The sequence below is a fragment of the Panthera tigris genome, chromosome B3 (genome assembly GCF_018350195.1).
Source record: "Panthera tigris isolate Pti1 chromosome B3, P.tigris_Pti1_mat1.1, whole genome shotgun sequence".
NCBI classification, from domain to species: Eukaryota; Metazoa; Chordata; class Mammalia; order Carnivora; family Felidae; genus Panthera; species Panthera tigris.
In genome coordinates, this window is record NC_056665.1 from 105,456,431 (window position 1) to 105,477,914 (window position 21,484).

A 21,484-nucleotide genomic window follows, 5' to 3' on the forward strand; every position below is an offset into this window, starting at 1 on the left:
TAATTTTTCAAAGTCACCACTTTGGAATTTGTTATTTTGATGTCCTGAATCATAAGTACTTGAAAATGGTCTTTGGTGTTAGACTACAAAAAGAACAAAGTAAAATGTTTGGAATATATAAGTCAAATCCCTTAAAATTGAACACCATGTGCTGAGATAACCTTATTGAAATTTCCAATACTATTCAACAACTCTGGTGTACTAGATCTCTTAGAAATCCACCTCTATGTAAAATACGTCTATTTTTTTTATTACTAAGCTTTGTTTTCAAAATATATTGTTTCATTTACCAAAAGCATCGCTCATTTAGATAGCTGGCTTTAGATATTCTCCCAGGAATGTTATTATATTCACTTATAAACAACAGGATTAAACATTGCACTTCTGGCTGTGTTTTGGAAGAGTTTGTATCAGGACACCTTGCTCTGTCACTGTTACTTCTGTTGATGGTATATATTGAGGCAGTGACACTGCTGGTTTGCATTTTCATTCCCTCAAAGTCTCTGCTTATCTGTGAATATTACTGAAATTAAGTAAGCGTCTTGAAAATAATTCAGTATACCATTTCTTTCAGGATGCCATTTAAAACTTCCTAAATATTGTGCCATTTCAGTATGTTCTGGTTAGCAAGTATCTATTCTGTTAGCTTTCATACTTGCTTATTGTTGAGAATTTTTTTGCAAGTGCTTCAAACTTTTTTTTTAATGGACTTCATTGTTATTTCAGTTTCAATGAATGAATATCTTTACATTTAAATTGCTGGTGAAATTTCATAGCTATGGGTCCGAATGATGACATAAAGCTAGATTTATTTAACTTAATTAATTAATTTCTTTTATTATTTTTTTAATTTACATCCACGTTAGCATATAGTGCAATAATTATTTCAGGAGTAGATTCCAGTGATTCATCCCCTATGTATAGCACCCAGGGCTCATCCCAAGTGTCTTCCATAATGCCCCTTACCCTACCCATTTTGTCCATCACCCATTCACAGCCCCTTCAGCAACCCTCAGTTTGTTTTCTGTTTTTAAGAGTCTCTTATGTTTTGTCCGCCTCCTTGTTTTTATATTACTTTTGCTTCCCTTCCCTTATGTTCATCTGTTTTGTCTCTTAAATTCCACATATGAGTGAAGTCATATGATTTTTGTCTTTCTCTGACTAATTTTGCTTAGCATAATACCCTCTAGTCTATCCCCATAGTTGCAAATGGCAAGATTTCATTCTTTTTGATTGCCAAATAATATTCCACTGTATGTATATGTGTGTGTGTGTATGTGTGTGTGTGTGTGTGTATACACACACACACATACACACACACACATCTGATTTAGGACTTCTCCAGTGAATCAATAAAAATGAATGTGTTAAGTATATATTTGTATTCATAATGGAATTTAAAGTTCTATATAATTGTGATTAATCAGAAAAAATTCAAGAACGTTGCAGGAGGTGAGAAGTTTTCTATAACTTTAATTTAGTGAGATTAATATCCTGCAGCTAGTAACACATACGAACTATTTTACCATGAACCATAATTTATACAGGTATATATTTAGTATAGCTTGCACAGAAATATCATACAATAAAAATACAGAATTTATCTATTTGATAAGGAATTAATGTCCATTTTATGGATATGCTACATATTCATTCATTAGTTAATGGGTATTTGAGTTGTTTCCACTTTTTGGCTATTATGAGTAACCCTGCTATGAACATTCATATACAGTTTTCTGTGAAAGCAAATGTTTTTATTTATTTTGGGTATATACCTAAGAGTACAGCTTCTGGGTCATATGGTAACTCTTTTTAGCATTTTGAAGAATTACCAAACTGGTTTTCATAGTGGCTGTACCACTTTACTTGTCCCACCAGCAAGATAAGAGGGTTCCAATTTCTCCACGTCCTTGCTAACCCTTATCATGTTATTATTACTATAGCTGTCCTAGTATGTGTAATGTGGTATTTTATTGTGGTTTTGATTTGTATTTCTCTAGTGATTAATGATGTTGAGCATCTTTTTTATATGCTTATTATTCACTTATGTATCCTTTTTGGAGAAATGTCTATTCAACTCTTTTGCACATTTTTAAATTAGGTTATTTGTATTTTTATTGTTGTAAGAATTTTTTACATATTTTGGATACTAGATCTTTATCAGATATATTATTTAATAATACTTTCTCCTATTCTGCAGATTATCTTTTCACTTTCTTGATAGTATATTTTGACTCATAAAAGGTTTTAATTTTTAATGAAGTTCAATTTACCTTTCTTTGGTTGCTTGTGCTTTAGGTATCATGTCTAAGGAACTATTGTCTGATCAAAGGTCACAAAGACTCACTCAAACTTTTCTTCTAAGAGTTTTAAAATTTTAGCTCTTATACTTAGATCTTTGATCCAGTTTGAGTTAATTTTTCTATGGGATGTTAGCTTAGATAGGGGTCCAAATTCATTCTTTTACCTAATACTATTTGTTGAAAAGGCTATCCTTTTTCCATTGAATCATCTTAGCGTCCTTGTCAAACATCAGTTGACCATGACAGGATATACAACACAAAGAGTAAAACCTAATGTAAAACATGGACTTTTACTGAATAATAAATGTCAATATTGATTCATCAGTTGTAACAATTGTACCACACTAATGCAAAACATTGATAATAAGGAAAACTATGGAGTGAAGTAAGGGGTATCTGGAAACTGTACTCTCTTCAATTTTCCTGTAAACCTAAAACTGCTCTTAAAAAATTAAGTTTATTAATTATTTAAAAATCAATTGACCATAGATGTATGTGTTTATTTCTCCACTCCTATTCCTTTGATCTGTATATCTATCCTTATGTGAGTAACACATTTTTTTTATTGCTGTAATGTTGTAATTTTTTTAATCCAGGAAGTAAGAGTCCTCAAACTGTCCTTTATCAAGGATGTTTTTGCTCTTTTGAATTTCCGTATGAATTTTAGGATTAGCTTGTTAATTTCTGCAAAAAGAAAAAAGCCGTTGGAATTTTCATAGAAAAACTCATACACTGAATATGTACATCAACTTTAAGAGTATCTTCAAGAAGGGGTGTAGCACCTGGGTGGCTCAGTCGGTTGAAGGTCTGACTGTGGCTCAGGTCATGATCTCAGGGTTCCTGGGTTCAGAGTCCTGTGTCTGGCTCTGTGCTGACAGCTCAGAGCCTGGAGCCTTCTTCAGATTCTTTGTCTCCCCCTCTCTCTGCCCCTCCCCTGCTCACACTTTGTCTGTCTGTCTGTCTCTGAAAAAATAAATAATAAAAACATTAAAAAAGAATATCTTCATGGGGCGCCTGAGTCACTCAGTTAGTTAACATCTGACTCTTGATTTCGACTTAGGTCATGATCTCACAGTTCATGAGTTTGAGCCCCGCGTCCGGCTCTACACTGACAGTGCTGAGCCTGCTTGAGATTCTCTGTCTCTCTCTCTGCCCCTCCCCACTTGCGCGCACGCTCTCTGTCTCAAAATAAATAAACTTTAAAAAAAGAGTATCTTCTTCCTACAATATTGTCTTCCAATATATAAACATAAGTCTTTCCACTTATTTAGGTTTTCTTTAAAAATTTCAAGAATATTTTGTAGTTTTTAGGGTACAAGTCTTGAACTTTCTTCATTAAATTTATTTCCAAGTATTTCATTCTTGTTGGTGCTATTGTGAATGGGAATTTCCTAATTTTATTTTGAGATTTTTATTTGCTGGTGCATAGAAATAGAACTGATTTTTATATATTCCTCTTATCTCCTGCAACTTTTCTGGCTTTCATTCATTCTCCTTTTGATTACTGAGTCAATCTCCTTACTCCTATAGATTCGTTCATATTTTCTATTTATTCATGATTCGGAGTTGGTACGTTTTATATTTGTAGGAAATTTTTTCTTCTAAGTTATCCTATTTGTTGGTATATATTTGTTCATAGTAGTCACCTATGACTTATTTCTGTGGCATCAGTTGTAATGTCTCTGCTTTCATTTCTGACTGACTGTATGTATGTATGCATGTATGTATTTGGAGAGAGAGAGAGAGCAGGGGAGAGGGACAGAGGAGGGGGGAGAGAGAGAGAATCTTAAGCAGGCTCCACACACAGTGTGGATCCTGACACAGAGCTCAATGTAAGAGGAATGAAATGAGCCAAATGAAATGGGATCATGACCTGAGCTAAAATCAAGAGTTGGACACTCAACCAACTGAGGCACCCAAGCATCCCTGTAATTATTTGGTCCCTCTCTTTTATCCAAGTGTGTTTAGCTAAAGTTTTGTCAATTTAATTTTTTTTATCAACCCTTAATTTGTTTTTGTATTCTCTATTTCATTTATTTTTGCTCTAATTTTTATTATGTATTTCCTTATGCTAACTGTGGGCTTAGTTCAATATTTTCTAGTTCCTTGAAGTGTAAAGTTGGGTTGTTTATTTGAAATCATTTTTTTTTAATGTAGGCATTTATTGCTATAAACTTCCCTCTTAGTACTGCGGTGCAGCATCTCCTAAGTTTTGGTATGTTGTGTTTTCATTTTCGTTTGTCTTAGGCTATTTTCTAAGTTCTTTTTGATTTCTTCTTAGATGCATTGGTTGTTCAGGAGTGTGTTCTTTAATTTCCATATATTTATAAATTTCCCAGCTTTCTCTCTGCTATTGATTTTTAATTTCATTCCCTTGTAGAAAAGATACATGATATGATTTCAGTCTTTCTGAATTTGTTAAGACTTGTTTTGCGACCCAACATGTGATCTATCCTGGAGAATGTTCCGTGTCCACCTGAGAAGAATGTACAGTCTGCTGCTATTGAGTGGAATGTTCTGTTTATGTCAGTTAGGTCCATTTGGTCGTTAGTGTTGTTCAAGCCCACTGTATGCTTATTGATTTTCGGTCTGGATGTTGTATCCATTATTGAAAGTGGTATATCAAGTCTCCTGCTATTGTATTGCTATGTATTTCTCCTTTCAGTTCTGTCAATGTTTGCTTTATATATAGGTCCTCTATAATTGTTATGTTTTCCTGGATGAATTGGCCCTTTTATCTTCATATAATGACCTTCTTTATCTCTTGTAACAGTTTTAACATCTACTTTGTCTAAGTATAACCACCCTTATTCTCTTTTAGTTATCATTTACATATAATATCTTTTCCCATCCTTTCACTTTAAGCTCATTTATGTCCTTAAATCCAAAATGAGTCTCTTATAGATGGTATAGAGTGAAATCTTTTTATGATGTTGTTTTTGTTTTGTTTTGTTTTTAAATCCATTCAGCTCTCTGTGTCTTTTGATTCGGGGGTATAATTCATTTGCCTTTAAAGTAATTACTGATAGGGAAGAACTTGCTATTGCCATTTTGTTAGTTCCTTCTGGAACTCCTATAATGCATATATTGATACGTTTTATGGTGTCCCATGTGTTCCTTAAGCTTTCTTCAGTATTTTTCATTATTTTTCCTATTTGTTCCTCTAACAGGATAATTTCCAGTGACTGGTCTTCAAGTTTTCTCACACTTTCTTCTGTTTTAGTCTGTTGTTGAACTTCACTAGGGAATTCTTCATTTTACTTACTGTATTCTTCAGCTTCATAATTTCTGTTTGGTAATTTTAAAAATTACCTGTCTGTTGAAGTTGTCACTTTATCCATGCATTGTCCTGATCTTGTAGATGATCCTTATAATAGTTATTTAAAATTTTCTATCAGGTAAATCTTATATCTCCATTTTATTAGAATCCGTTTTGGGAGATTATCTGGTCATTTTGTTTGGGATATATTTCCTTATTTCTTTATTTTCCTTGATTTTTTGTGTTGGTTTCTATGCATTAGACAAAACAGCCACTGTTCCCAGTCTTCAGAGACTGTAGGAAGATATTCTAAAGTATTCGTGACACCATGCCAAAGCTGCTTCTGCTTCCTACCCAAGGGTAAAAAGCCTAAAACAATGGTAGATCTTGTTTGGCTAGATCCCTCACTCAAGCATTTATACCAAAAGATGAAGTCCTTGGCTTCTTCTCCTGCACAAAACTGGGCAATGATTCATTCATCTTTTAAGACTTTTACACCTGAGTGGACACTTTGAGCCTGCCTAAATGATTTATCCCTCCACTTCATAGTTCCATTTGAAGCCTTGGCTAGTTCCTGCTCCCAATTATTACCATGTCTATACAGTGGCCAACACCAAGAAACTTTGTCTTTGTGATTAACAGACTCTGAGCGTCATAAACCTTCAGAGTTTCTATTCTCTCCTAAACTCTTTCAGTTAAATCTTATCTCATCATCACTCTTTAGTCACAGATGGGTCCTACTTCCATCCATGATGCAGTTCTCTTCTGTAGTCATCAGATCTTGTATTCTCAACCTCACCTCCTGCCCTACTGGTCTCTTTTCAAGTCTCCATTTTCTAGGCACTGTTAACCTTGTGCCTTTGCCCCTCAACCTCCCAACCTGCTAGACCTACTAGAGTCATTTTCAGCCATCCAAACAGAGGTCATTTCCACCTTCTTATTGATGCTAACTCTGATTTTCTTCCACTATATCCTAGGCATCTCCCTCTTTGATCCCAAAGTACTTTGATCCTAATTATGGTACTCACTTACTTATATAAAATGGTATGTAGACACCAAAAGACATAAATCAGTGCTCTTTACCTAGCAGTTCTTTAAATGTAAATGCTAATTTATTTGGATTATTTCATGTTTTTCTTACAGTATATAAAAGATGACTTGGAAACATTACTGTGTCTGAGTGAACTATGTTCAGCACCTAACCTACTGAGTGACTTGGGCAAATTATCATAGATCTATTGCTTCATCTGTAAAAAGGCATTATTTACCTACTTCTGAGGTTATTATGAATGTTAGATAAAATGGTGAATGCAAAATATTTAGCATATGAGTGCTCAATACATCTTCGTTATTCAAAACATTTACCAGAGTGACTGGCACACAATCGGCATTCATTCGTCTGCTTCCAATATTAGTCAATGTTTAATTACCATTTAAGACAGTGACTATATTTTCATATTCCTCACAATGCTTAGGGTAGTCACTTACATAAGTTAGGTCTTTAATTAATTTGGTTTAAATACATTAATCAGAAAATATCTTTGTCACTTTGAGGTATGGAAGAAGTTCTAAAACAAGATTGGAAAAGTGGTGATTTTAAGAGAAAAAGATGAACTACATTAAGAGCTTGTGTTTATCAAAAGGTATTCTACAGACTGAAAAGATAAGCCACAAACTGGATATATCCTCAGTAAATATAACTGAAAATGGGTTAGCATTCAGAATGTACCATAAAGAAAATACTCCTACAAATTACTAAGTAGAAGACAAGTAACCCAGTAGAAAAAAAATGGGCAAAATTCATGAAGTGGCAATTCACAAAAAAACAAAAAACAAAAAAACAAGAATGACCAGAAACACAAGGTGCTCAACTCTATGGTAATTAGAAATAAACAAAGCAAAACTACAATTAAATAGTATTTTATACCCATTATATGGGCAAGAAAATTTTTTAATCTGCCAATACCAAAGTGAAAATATGGAATAATGGAAATTCAAATGCACTTCTAGTATAAGCAGAAATTGAGTAGCTACTTTAAAAAAATAACTTTGTACCTATGCAATAACAACATGGATGGATATAGCTCTTTCCTCTGGGGAACAAGGAGGCTAGGATTGGGAAGGTGCACACAGGTAGCTTCAATTATATTGTCATTAGTTTTACATCACAAGTTGTATGATGGGTTCATGGATATTTATATTTTTTTAACTTATGTGATTACATAAATTGTTTTAAATATATCAAATATTACATAATGAGAGATTTTGAAAATGGAAGATTTGGTGAGGATGGTTGAGATTTTGTATTTTTAATTATTTTTTATAACTCAAAATAAAATATGAATTACAAAACTTCACTGTGGGTGTGACCCATATGGCAGGTAAATTTTTAAAGCACATGTATCCTCTTTTGGATCATCTTGTCCCACTATTTCAAAAAGAAAGTTGAGATGTTCTCTTTGATTGTGAATCCAGAGAAGGCCAGAAATATGAACTTTTTTCATAGACGACATTCTTCTGTTTGACATAGCATATCGCAAACAAGCTTTTTTTTTTAAGATTTGTCCAATATTTTTGAAAATAAATCAAACAGAAGAGTAAACCAAGCAAGACCAAAAGTACACCAAAGTATTATTATTCCTGGGTAAATTTTTGAGTAATTCTGGGAAGGATTTATACCTAAAGGCAAAAAGTAAATCACAAAGAGTAAGTCATTGGAACATGACTTTTACTTCTGATCTTTTCTTCTCCCTCATAAACGATACTACATTATTCTAAACCCATAAAACTGTCCACATTTAGAGTCTAATTGCTGATTATTAAAGATCAACTAGAAATAAGAATACTTCTGAAATGAATATTATATTCCATATGACTATTTATACCATGTTGTCTTTTCAGTGTTACTTTTCTAAATAAGGGACTAACAGATCGTCCCACTTCTGTGACCTAGTAATCAATAAACAAAATTCCAGATATCAATACATGTTCCTTCTGGGAAATTAGAGCCTGGAGCCTCCTTCAGATTTTGTGTCTTCCCTTCTGTCTGTCCCTCCCCCACTCATGCTCTGTCTCTCTCTCTCTCTCTCTCTCTCTCTCTCTCTCTCTCTCTCAAAAATAAATAAACATTAAGAAAAGAAAGAAATTGGTTAACATTAGAACTAAAGGGGTTTTATAAGTATTCTTCCTGGACTGTCAGTTATTTCTCACTCTCAGACTGCTTAGATTATGCTTCTCCTTGAAGATTCACCTGTAGCCATAGCTGAAGCATGTGGTAAGCCTTTTTCTTCTTCCTTGATGACATCATTGCACTATACATTGAACTCATTTATGGCGTACTGGAACTTGAATTGTAACTGTCTATTTACATATCTAAATCTTCCCTACTCCAGTGTGTGCTCCTTGTAGACAGGAGCCAAGTTTTAGTCATGGCTAATTCCTCAGCATACAACAATTAATATTTTCACATGCAAAAAAATCAACTAGTTCAAAGTTTTCCTCACCCCAGCTATTTTATATTAGATCAAATTGAATCCTGTTGGCCAAGTAGCTTGTCCAAATTGACCCAGAGAGATTGTGGTAGAACATACATCAATGTTCTGCTTCTTGCCTTTGTCCTTATTATGTAGAATACTAATTCTTCTATATAAGTGTGAGGCATATGCATGTATGCAAAATGGGGTGGTATACCTATGTTCTTTGGGCTAACTTTTAAAAAATATGTTCATAGTAAGAATAATGTTTGATATGACTCTTAATTTGAGGCAGAGATGAGCCAAGAACAATGGTAGTTTCCCAAAATACATAGCCTAGAGACTTACTTTGTTCCTTTAAAGGATTTATAAACACAAAAAGCCTTTATAAAAATAATCTCACAAAATACTTTTTTGATATTACTGTTGAATTTTAGGTATGTATGTAAATACTTAGTGTCTGGGGTCTTTATTTCCTTATTAGACAGTATATTTAATCTAAGGTGAAAGTGGATTTATCTATTGGGAAAGACACTAAGTGCATGTTGCATGGGATTTCTTTTGTACTGGTATTTTCATTACACATGAATTTTGGATACCTGTATCAGCAAATGGTGACATGCTTTAAAAGGAATTCCTCTGTTCCATTTTCCAACAATTAGTGTACTCTGTGGCCTCAACAAAGAAGGAAGTTGGATGGAAAGGAATTATTTTAGATTCTTTCATAGATTGTCAGATGACTGGAGTTTGTAAAATAGTTTTGGCTTCTACCCTAACCCCTATAGTTAAATGCTATGTTTCTGGCGATACTTTTACTTCAAATCTTGTTAATTCTGTGGCTATGAATGCTAATACAATTCCAAGATTCAATCGACTTACCTAGTACATAGTCACCAAACCCAATGGTACTTAAGGAGATAAATGCAAAATATAGTCCTTCCTTGTAAGTCCAGCCCTCTGTATGCATGAAAAGTAATGGTGGTAGATGAAAATGACAAGTCCAGTCACCAAAAAAAAGAGGAGTGCGTGAATTTTAATTTTTCTCTAAAAATAAAAAAAGAAAGAAGTAAGGAAAAAGGGGACAAAGGGAAGGAATGAGGGGAGGGATAAAGAGGGAGGGAGGGTGAAGGAGGAAAAAAGAGAAAGATGATTATAATTTATGCATAAATTATAAGAGAAAGTAAATGAATTTTCCCATCTTAAAATTGGATATTCCATTTACAGCCTATGTCATATTAATTAAAATGTTTTTATAATATGGGGCACGTGGGTGGTTCAGTTGGTTGAGCGTCTGTCTTCAGCTCAGGTCAGGATCTCACAGTTCGTGAGTTCCAGCCCCACATTGGGCTCTGTGCTGACAGCTCAGAGCCTGGAGCCTGTTTCAGATTCTGTGTCTCCCTCTCTCTGCCCCTCCCCCGCTCACACTCTGTCTCTTTGTCTCTCAAAAATGAATAAACATTAAAAAAAATAAATTAATTCAATAAAATAAAATGTTTTTATAATATAATTCAAATTCATTCAATAATCATTTATTGAGTTTTTTTTTCTATTAGTACCATGAGCAATACTCAAGATACAGAGTAAAACTAAGACAGTTTTTCCACACAGAAATTACAGTTTTGTGGAAGGAGAGAAGAGACAGATAAGTAAACTGATATTAGAAATAACATGTTTTAAACTTTCACTTATAAAGTACCTCATACAGGACAGACATTACTGACAGCTCTACATGCCTTTTGATTTATTATTGTAAAGGGACATCTTGTCAATATTTCCTTAAATTTTAGTGTTTATATAATATGTTTATTGCAATAATTATATTGCATTGGGAGATTTGCAGTATTTTTTAAATTTGTGGGACTATGGAACTGATGTAATAAAATTCTTATATGTCATTTTTTTCCTCGAAATTTGAAAACAGAGATTCATTTTCAACTTTAAAGATGCTCAAGCCTATATAACTCACCCATAGAAGATTAGGGCAGAATTAGAGGAGAGTAGAAGAACTAGATAGCTAACTTTTAGTATATATTTTGGGACTGTTAAGGAACTTTAGGAACAAGAGATTAATATTCAGGATTTCATTTTCTAAGGTTACTTCTGTTAATAGCTCCTTTTGTTTAACTTTGTATGATGGTGGCAAACTCAGGGTATGCTAGGTCACTGATATAATTGTATTTGGGTCATTCTGTTATCTGGTGCACCTCAGTGACTCTCTCTGATGAGTTTCTTTAGATATATCTAATACCATGTAAATAAGGTACAGCCTTGGCCTCCGATAGGCTTTGGAAGGCAACATCCAAGAGATCCTGAGTTTCTGAAATGGCCAAATCTTTGATATCAGACATAATTACAATTGTTGATAACATGGTCCCAGGTGGGTGGAACAGGTAGAATCTTTTCAGATGCTATATGATCTCCTTCCTTGAAGGGGCAAGAAACTTCTCTGGCTGAGCTATTTCACAGAGAATTTTTGGTCCCTAAGATATGCTCAAAGCTCTTGCCTCTCTATTCACCCCCAAGAAAGAATTGCTGGTAGGAATGGGTAAAGTACAAGAGCATTCATTGACCACTACTGTACAGTAAGTGGCCAAATAATCTCCAAGGAGTTTCTTTCTCTGGACTCCACTTCCTTGAGACTGGAAAAGTAACCACCAGCTAGCACTCTTACTCAGCACTGCTCTGTCCTAAGAAGGCCTGGGACAACTGGCTTAGAGCAGGCCTGTTTAGACATCAAGCTGGCCTTTCAAGTATCACTCTTAAGCCAATGCATATGAGTCCAGAGAGGAAAGGAAGGGAGCATCCTGCCTCAGTTGTGTATTTTAAATGGATTAGTTAGGCTTAAGGGGTCATTGCTAAGGTGCAGCCTGGGTCACAGGAACACCTGATCCAAATCCTGCTGGCAATAAGAACAAATATTTGCTTGTCTTTATCTTCTCTGCATACCTCTTTCTGGGATATCTTCAGCATCAGGAATGGGCCATCCTCTCACATCATCTCTCTCTTTCTCACTTTCTCCAACTTAAGACAAATTGCCTAGCACTTTTCCCAATAGCTCTTCCAATGATATACTTTTGTAACCTATAACCTTAAAGAATTTCTTGCCCTTAACAGTATCAAGAAATGGATTAGGAGGCAAGGGAGCTCAGAACCTAGAATCAGAAGAACTGAATTTAAGAGGATAAACTCCTGTAGAAAATCTACATGTTAGGTTTTACCATACTTAGCTCATAAGGTGGTCCAGGGAATCAAAGAAAATCATGGTTATAAATATATGTATGTAAATCTATGTAGATGCATTATATAACATTCTACAAGTGTTCTTTCAAATAATACTTATGTTTTCTGAAGAAGAAAAATAAAGCGCTGCTGTTATTTTGGTCTGAATACCCTTTTCTTGATCTAGGAGTTCCATAAAAAATACAGCCAGGGCAAGCATAACAAATACACATACAAACACATATATACCTGCATACACACACGCATACACACACACACACACACACGCACACACACACGCACAGATATTTTAGCATGCATTTAACAAGAATTTATTTAGTGTGTGTACTTACTCTATGGAAGGCTATGAATCCAAGCATATATAAGAGAACAAAAAAAATCATTTAGTAAACATTACTTCTCTCATTCCCATAGTCTAAGGTGTTTACTAAGTCCAGAAAATGGTTGTGATTACTCACAAATTTCAGTAATGTAATAGTTAGAGGAATCCCCAATAAAGCATAGAAGACACAGAATGTCTGACCCCTAGGAGTTCTAGGAGCAATTGACCCATAACCTGATGGATGATAAAAAACAAATTTATTATCTGCTCAATACTACTACTCCTTGGAACATACACTTTTGATGTTTTGTTGTCAATGCTTTGTTGTGACTTATAACTTTTAAAAGTATTATCCAGCCATTTTATATCTGGGAATTTCTCCTAAGGAAATGATCAGAAAAGTGTATAAGAATATCACTAAAGCATTATTTGACTAAATAATGGAAACTAACATAAGTATCTAACATTAGAAGGCATATGCTGAGTAAAATGGCCCAATAAAATACTTTCCAGTCTTTAAGAATTACATTGTGGAAGTATATTCAATGATATGTGAAATTAATCATATATTGCTACACACAAAAAAGACTTTTTTGTGTATTCTGTTATAACCACTTTTAAAACCTATTTATGGGATAACAAAAATGGAGAATTTTGCTACTTTGCATATAGTTAAACTTGAATATGTCAATCTTGCTACTGAATCTAATTTTAATCTATACATGTGGTATTTGGTGCCTATAGATAGCACAAAATTTAACATAATTTCATTTCTGTAAGTTGTGGATTTTGGTTGCTTTTGTGAAAGCAGTTGATGAACTAAACAATTTTATCCCTTCTATGCCTGTGGCTCTTAAGTTCAAGTTTTATTTTATTTTATTTTATTTTATTTTATTTTATTTTATTTTATTTACTTTTAACGTTTATTCATTTTTGACAGAGACAGAGCATGAGCAGGGAGGGGCACAGAGAAAGGGAGAACCAGAATCTGAAGCAGGCTCCAGGTATTAGCTGTCAGCACAGAGCCCAACACGAGGCTCGAACCCAAGAACCATGAGATCATGACATGAGTCGAAGTCAGACACAACCGACTGACCCACCCAGGCACCCTCAATTTTTATTTTCAATGCTACAAAAGAATAGGAATACACTACACACACACACACACACACACACACACACACACACACACACGTTGGAGAAGAATGCCATACCAAAGTTTCACAATTTTTCATGGACTTCACACAAAAGCTCCCTTCATTGCCTGTGGTGATATTTTAAACAGCCTGGCAATGTTAAAGTCATTACAACATGAGGAGTTCATGCCCATTTAAAGTCATGCCTGAACTCCTACAAATTCATAGTTCGCCTTAACTCACATTTGTTTAAAAGAATGTGTCTTAAGAATAAAGGCAAAGTAGGCTTATTGACTGGTTCCAGGACTACAAAATAAGGACTACGTCCATTCTTCAGGCAAGCTGGTACTTTGATTCTGTCTCATCAAGAAGAAAATATGAGAACTTCATATGATAGAGAATGGTCAAATGGTTTCACCTCCCTTAACTCCCTGTTAAACAGAATCAGTGAATACGGTTGAACTGCCTGAAGTTAGAATTATTCACCTACTGTGGCCCAGACTGGAATGGCTTAGGGATCAGATGACAAAATTCATGCCCACTGTTGCAAGCAGGCTATAAAGGTGCATACATGAGTTGTGTCTTTCCACAGTGTCAGCTTTATTTAATCATAAAGCAAGGCTAACATAATTGGGTTTTTTTTATTTTTTTTTAACGTTTATTCATTTTTGAGAGACAGAGAGAGACAGATCATGAGTGGGGAAGGGGCAGAGAGAGAGGGAGACACAGAATTGAAGCAGGCTCCAGGCTCCGAGCCGACAGCACAGAGCCCGACACGGAGTTCAAACTCACAAACTGTGAGACCATAACCTGAGCCGAAGTCGGACGCTCAACCGACTGAGCCACCCAGGCGCCCCGCCAGGCTAACATAATTGTAAAGCAGGTTCAGTATTCCAAACCCAATGACATTTCACTACACATTTAACTTAGCTTCTTATGTATCACACAAAGCAGAGCATAAAACAAAGTCACAACAAGGAAGATACAACAAGGGGTAAGAACTTAGTGAAGCAAATGTGGAGTCTGTGCATGAGTGCACAAGTGAGATGAGGGCTCGTTTCAGCCTGGGTCAGCTCTCCGAACACGCTGCTTATTATATTCAAGCAGTGGAAGATCTCTGTTATGTTCAGAGATCAGTCAGGCAGACCTTTCATCAGCAACTGCCTTTCTGATGCAGTCAGATATGGAAGGGTCAGCTTCTGGAGGTCTGACCATTTGCTGCAAAAGTCCTCTCTTTTTGAAGATGCTTAACCGGTCTTAGGCCTTTATGGGCCTCTTCTGGTTCTGCTGTGTCATCAGCCTGTGCTGGTTTCAGCAATATCTCATCTTAGCACCAATGCCCTTGGCTGCCTATGTCCCTGCTTGACATGAGTGACTCCATCTTGCTCTCTATATCCACCAATCAGTTGGACTTCTGTGCACACCACCAGGCCATATACCAAAGGAAGTGGTCATTCAGACCTTGTTGTTATTATCCTCAGGGCAGAAACCATGGGTCACGGTGACATCCATTCCCAACAGTCTGATCTTATGTGGACCCCTAAAAGTCCGAGATTCTCCCAGTTCTTTTATTGAAATATAACAAGCAAGTAAGAACAGTTTCTAACAAATGTGATTATTTTGCTGGGAATTTGCAGGCATCACATTCTCCATAACTGTAAATATGCACCCTATTTTTAGTGAAGGAAATATATCTGAGCATGCCATACTGAAAATAACAGTCATTATTAACCTTCTCTAGTCCTAGTCCCATGAGGAGGAAAATTCCACAGCAGTGCCAGAGGTCTCTGGCAGTCTAAACTGGTATTTCCTAGGAGTCTCCTTACAGTCTTTGGCAATGGCTATCTTAAGTTATGCTTATTCTTTTTGTAAACCCTAATAACTCTTAGTTGAAATTAAAATACCCTATAATTGTCTAAAGTTTAGTAGAAACCTATGGTAACTTTTTGTTTTAAAAATTACAAAATTGTCTAGCCAAGTTTGAGCTGAATTCCAGAGAAACTTGTAGACATCTTAGATCTATCAGCAGTCCTGGAAAATGTGACTGGTTCTTGCTTTGCTACTTATCTCACTAGTATGTTGGAAGACAAGATGGAAATGCCATTGCCAGGACCACCCACTAAAGAGAAAAGACACATCAAATTTGTTATGGAAGTGGCAAATGATCTAAAAATACAAATAAAGGGGAGGTTGCATGTATTGATGAAATGTCATCTTAACAATAAAAGCAGGTTCTGAATTTGTAGGTTTGAAGGGGTTATGACTCATGCAGACAAAGTTCCATGCACTGGTATTCTAAATTAAAAAAAAACTAAATTAAACTAAAAAAAAAGCATCTTACTCACCTATTGTGCTTAATATAGATGCCACAAATGAAAAAGAATTCTTAAAATTCTGACTAAAATAAAGAATTTCATTTCTTAAGGGGATTATTCCATTTTTTTACAGAAAAGGTCAGTGTCCACAAGGTAAAACCAAAACAAGTAAGCATTACCTTGGTGAAATGTATGAACTTCCCCTTAAAGCAATATGGAAAGAAATATGCCACTGTGGAATTTAGATTCTAGCTTAGGGAAATAAATATAAATATTGTATAATGTTAGGAAGTGATAAGAGATAAGTAGAGCACAATAAGGTGGGACAAGGGAGATAGTCAGAGAAAGCCTCACTGAGAAGGTAAGACTTGGGCTGGACTTAGAGGCAGTGAAAAAGTTAGCCAAATATTTGAGAAAAGAACATTCCAAGCAGAGGAAACAACTAGATCAAAGGGAAGAGCCTGGACTATTCTAGGGACATCAAGCACAGTGACTAGAGCAAAGTTGAGGGCAGAGTAATGGAAAAGGAAATAGAGGAGGAAGACCAGTTCATGTAAGATTCAAGAATTTTACCTGAAGGAAATGGGGGGAGTCACTGAAAGTTTTGAGCACAGGTGACTTACCTACCAAAGGGATACCAGAAAGATCACTTTGGCCACTGTATTTAGAAAAGAATATAGAGAGCAAAGTCAGAACCAGGAGATCTGTTGGGAGAATACTGCAGAACTCGAGAAGTTCCAGAAGAGACCAAATGGTGGCCCAGTGAGACCAGGTGGCAGCAATGTTGGGGGAGGGGAGGGAGGAAAAGCAGTGGGAATCTAATATGTTTCCAAGGCCCAGCCAGTAGGTTTTCCTGAGAGATTAAAACTAAGAGAAAGAGCACAGTCAAGGATGATGCAACTCTTCACATGAGCAACCAAAAGAATGAAGTTGACACCAACTGAAATGAGGAAGGTGGTGGTTGGGGTGGGTGGCAGATTTCCCTTTTGAAAGGAAAAGAGTAGGTGCTCATTGTTGTAAATGATGAGCCTGAGTGCTTTGTTGGACATCCAAGTGGAAATTTCAAATAGACAAGTGGATTTACAGTCTGGAATTTGTGAGAAAGGCTTCAGCTGGAGATAAAAATTGGGGCGTTCTTGGCACATACGTGATATTTACAGCCATGAGAAAGATGAACCACAAAGGAAATAAGTATAAAGAGAAAAGAGAAAAGGTCTGAGGACTGCACCCAAGAGCTCTTCAACATTATTGAGAAGAATAGAACCAGCAAAGGCAACCGAGAAAAAACCACCTGTAAAACAGGAGGAAAATCAGAATTAGGAGTGTGGTTTCCCAGAAGCCACGTGAAGAAATTCTGTCAAGAAGGAGAGAGTCACTGTTGGCAAATGATGCCGATAGGCTATGTAAGATAAGGACAGACTGTGAACAAATTTTAATTACGGCCATGTCTCTGAGTGACTCTCTAGGAGGGCTGTGTGTGGATTGCTGGTTGAAATGGTGGACACCAAAATCATTTGTAAATAGTATACAAAGAATGGCATAAAGATGACATTAGGGCTACCTGTAATTTTAAGTAGTGAGATGGGCTCTTTTTTCTTGTCTACTTACCTAAAATTCCCTTAAGATGATGCCAAAACCACACAAAACAAAATAGTAAAACATGGCATTGAAAAGCAAGAATTATAGTTAAATCTGAATTGTGAAGTACTGCTAAAAGCCATTAAAGAAATGAAATTGAGGGGCGCCTGGGTGGCGCAGTCGGTTAAGCGTCCGACTTCAGCCAGGTCACGATCTCGCGGTCCGTGAGTTCGAGCCCCGCGTCGGGCTCTGGGCTGATGGCTCGGAGCCTGTTTCCGATTCTGTGTCTCCCTCTCTCTCTGCCCCTCCCCCGTTCATGCTCTGTCTCTCTCTGTCCCAAAAATAAATTAAAAAACGTTGAAAAAAAAAAATTAAAAAAAAAAAAGAAATGAAATTGATTACTAAAGAAACAGACAAAAAGCTCAAATTCAAGAGAAAAATAGACACAATCTGCCATGAGTATGAACACTGCTTTTCACATAAATTTCCCAGAGGTACTTCAAGTTCAGCATTATTCATTAGACATGGGGCAGGCAGATATACACGATAGTTATTAAAGGAAGGAAGGTAGGAAGGGAGAAAGGTAAGGAGGTTTTGTTCCCAACGCTCTCTGTAAGACTTGCATGACTGATGGCAAAACTAGACAACAGCAACATAAAATGATTGCACAACTCTGAATATCCTAAAAACCATTGAATTGTGAACTTTAAATAAGTAAATTGTACCATATGTGAACAGTATCTCAATCTTTTATTTTTTTAATGTTTATTTATTTTAGAGTGAGAGAGAGACAGAGTGCAAGTGGGGGAGGTGCAGACAGAGGGAGACAGAGAATCTGAAGCATGCTCCAGGCCCTGAGCTGTCAGCATAGAGCCTGATGCAGGGCTTGAACCCACAAGCCGTGAGATCATCACCTGAGCAGAAGTCGGACACCTAAACGACTGAGTCACCCAGGTGCCCCTATAAAGCTTTTTTTTTAAAGAGCGTGTAATGACTTCTGTAATTACCACTAAAATCAAGATTCAGAACTATTGTATCAACAAAACACAAAAATATCCCTCATGCTACCCCTTTATAGTCACATCTACCAAAACAACCCCTATCCCTAGCCTCTGTTAACCACTAATCTGTTTTCCATCTCTATAATAGGTTAGACAGTTTTTTAAGCATTCCAGATACTTACAGTAGAAAAATTTTCTGTCCTTTCCTAGATTTTCTTAAACTATTAACCATACTTATTTTAATGTCTTTAGATGATGACTCTTCATCAAATTATTGGTCTCTTTCTAATGCCTGTGGTTCCGTTAGTTTCCCGTCAGTTGTTTCCATTTTTAATCATACTTCCTAATTTTTCATTGGATGCTGGCCATTGTATATGAAAATATGTAGAGACTCTGGATGATGTTATCTTCCTTAAAAAAGAGGGTTTGGAGTTTTATTTGGCAGGCAGATGGAATACCAGCAGATTTCCTTACTCCTGTTGAGAGTAAATGATATAATTTGTTAGAGCTTGCTGTATTTTCAGTTTTACTTCTAGGGTGTGGTGTTTCTGGGATCTCAACAGACAACTCAGGGTGGTTACCAAATCCCTCTAACTTGGTGAGCCTTGAACTCCAATTTCTGTCTCCCCAGCAATAGATGGCTGCTAAAGTCTCTACACAGCTCTTTAGAATCACAGATGCTGCTTTCATTTGTTTCTCTAAGGTCTTACTCTGCAAATGCATAACTAAGGAGTTGGCCAACAGCTTGAGAGGAATTCATAGCAGACTTGGAACTTGTGGGCTTTCTCACTTTGAGGAATCCTCCTTTCTGGGATTTTCTTCTCAAATCTCAGCCCCTGTTAGAACCCCACATTCTGACTTCTTGTCAGTTCAGCCTAGTAAGGCTGCTGCTTTCTGCTAGGACTTATTACCTATCACCAAGGTAACTGGGAAGTAATTCACAGAGGAAAAGACAAGTAAATGTGGACTTCAGCTCACGTGCTTGCTTTAAATGGTCATTCCCTTTTGGGGACCCACCTGCTTTGCTTATACTCCTGTGTTTTCAGACAGTTATTTTTGTAATATTTCTTTTGTTTTGCTTTACAATTAGTGTCAATGGAAGAGTTAGTCCAATACTAGTTATTCTTTCCTGACCCTCAGGATATCTTTTAGAGTTCCTGTGCCCTTGCTGTATCTGCTCTGTCATTCTTGCTCTTACCTGTATCTATCTTACTCCTTTGCATTCTCTTACTGTTTTCCTTATGTCTCCTACCACTAGAAGGGCTTATACTTTTTTCCCTCTCCAGATGACAGAAAACTAGTGCTATTACTTATGCAAGTTTAGGTAAAACAAACAAGAAGGCATTCTATAAAACCTATCTACAGCTAGACACATAATTAGCAAATTTATAACTTTCAAAACAAAACCCCTTTATCTCTTACCTGCAAAAAGATTTCAAGCTCTTCTGGAGTGATGTTGGCATAGTTACTCATTAAAGCTTCTCTGGCCTCCAAAAAGGAATTTTTCAATTCCTCCTGAATGTCTGTCTCCAAAGCTTGAAATATCTTCACCCCCATCAAGTAGCAGCCCACAAAAGCAATCAACAGTATGTACCTATAGACTGGGAAGCAACCATCTTTATTAATTAGTACAGACCAGCAGAATGAGAGGCACAGGAGGCCAGATTGCTTTAACATAAGATGGCTCCTCCCCCAAAACACAAAACACACACAAGAAAGATCTCTTTCCCATCTCTTTCCCAGAAAAATGTGATCTCATATTTAAACAATATACAGAAGTAAACCATCCCAAAATATTCACACAAGGCGAAATGAAATTTGAACTCCAGTTGTATCTTGACATAAACTATTCTGGTCTGTGAAAATTTAGGGGGGAAAAAAATCTGTTTCTGAGGAATGTTAGTCAACTTAAGAATAGAGAGGGGACTTTGTTCAAATATCACCGTTTAATCACTTATATGCTGGCATTTAAAGGCAGATGAGTCCAATATGGTTTATTCTTGGGAAATGTTTCTGTAGGCTCAAAAATATGTACTATTAGTTAGTTTGCCCAATCAAGATGAATTTCGATAGATTATCTACCCTGAGGTCTTTTTCTAGTCCTCATTTCCTATTCTTTTCCTTGCTGCTCAGCATGAAGGAATAAATACTACCTATTGGGGAGGAAAATAACCATTATGTTGATGCAACCTGACTCTAATATGAGACCTGACAATGCAGCCAAATGATTGTCCTATTTCTCAGAGAAATTCTTTGGAGATAGCCTTGGTGTTTATATAGCTGTTCCTATCAGATCAAACCTACCTCACAACCTACCATTCTCTTCCACCAGTGAACCAGATCTTGTGAATCACAAGCCCTTGGCACTGTGGAATAACTTTTGTTATTATCTGATTTACAAACTAAAAATATATTCTGGAAGTGTCACAGGACAATTAGAAACACTTCCTCAAATAGGTACATATTAAAGTCAATATACCAATTGGAGTACATACTTTGAAATAACAAATGCATCAATATAGAAATGATAGATATTCTTCAAAGGACCATAAATCTAATCTCTATCTATATACAGATATTTCGACTTACGTTGAAACAATAAAAATTGTAACTTTTTTTCCAGATTTGTGGTATGAATAGATTGTTTGCTAGCGTGTGTTTAAAAAATGGTATTAGACTTCAAAAAGAAAAGAGACCCAAGTAAAGTAGGATTTATCAGATCCTATTTTATTTTTATTATACTCTATGAATAAGGAAAAAAAAACATTCTAAGATTCACTGTAAGAGTATAAAAAAGGAAAATGCATCCAGTGATTTGTCAAGAAACATTTATTATACTATTAGGAGAAAACAACCC

At 35.9% G+C, this 21,484-nt stretch overlaps 1 long non-coding RNA gene across 1 annotated transcript in view; it reads left to right on the plus strand.

Moving 5' to 3' along the window:
- LOC107180882 overlaps window positions 1-21,484 on the plus strand; it is a 106,339-nt gene that overhangs the window by 42,262 nt on the left and 42,593 nt on the right. The gene's annotated exons all lie outside the window — the stretch shown is intronic.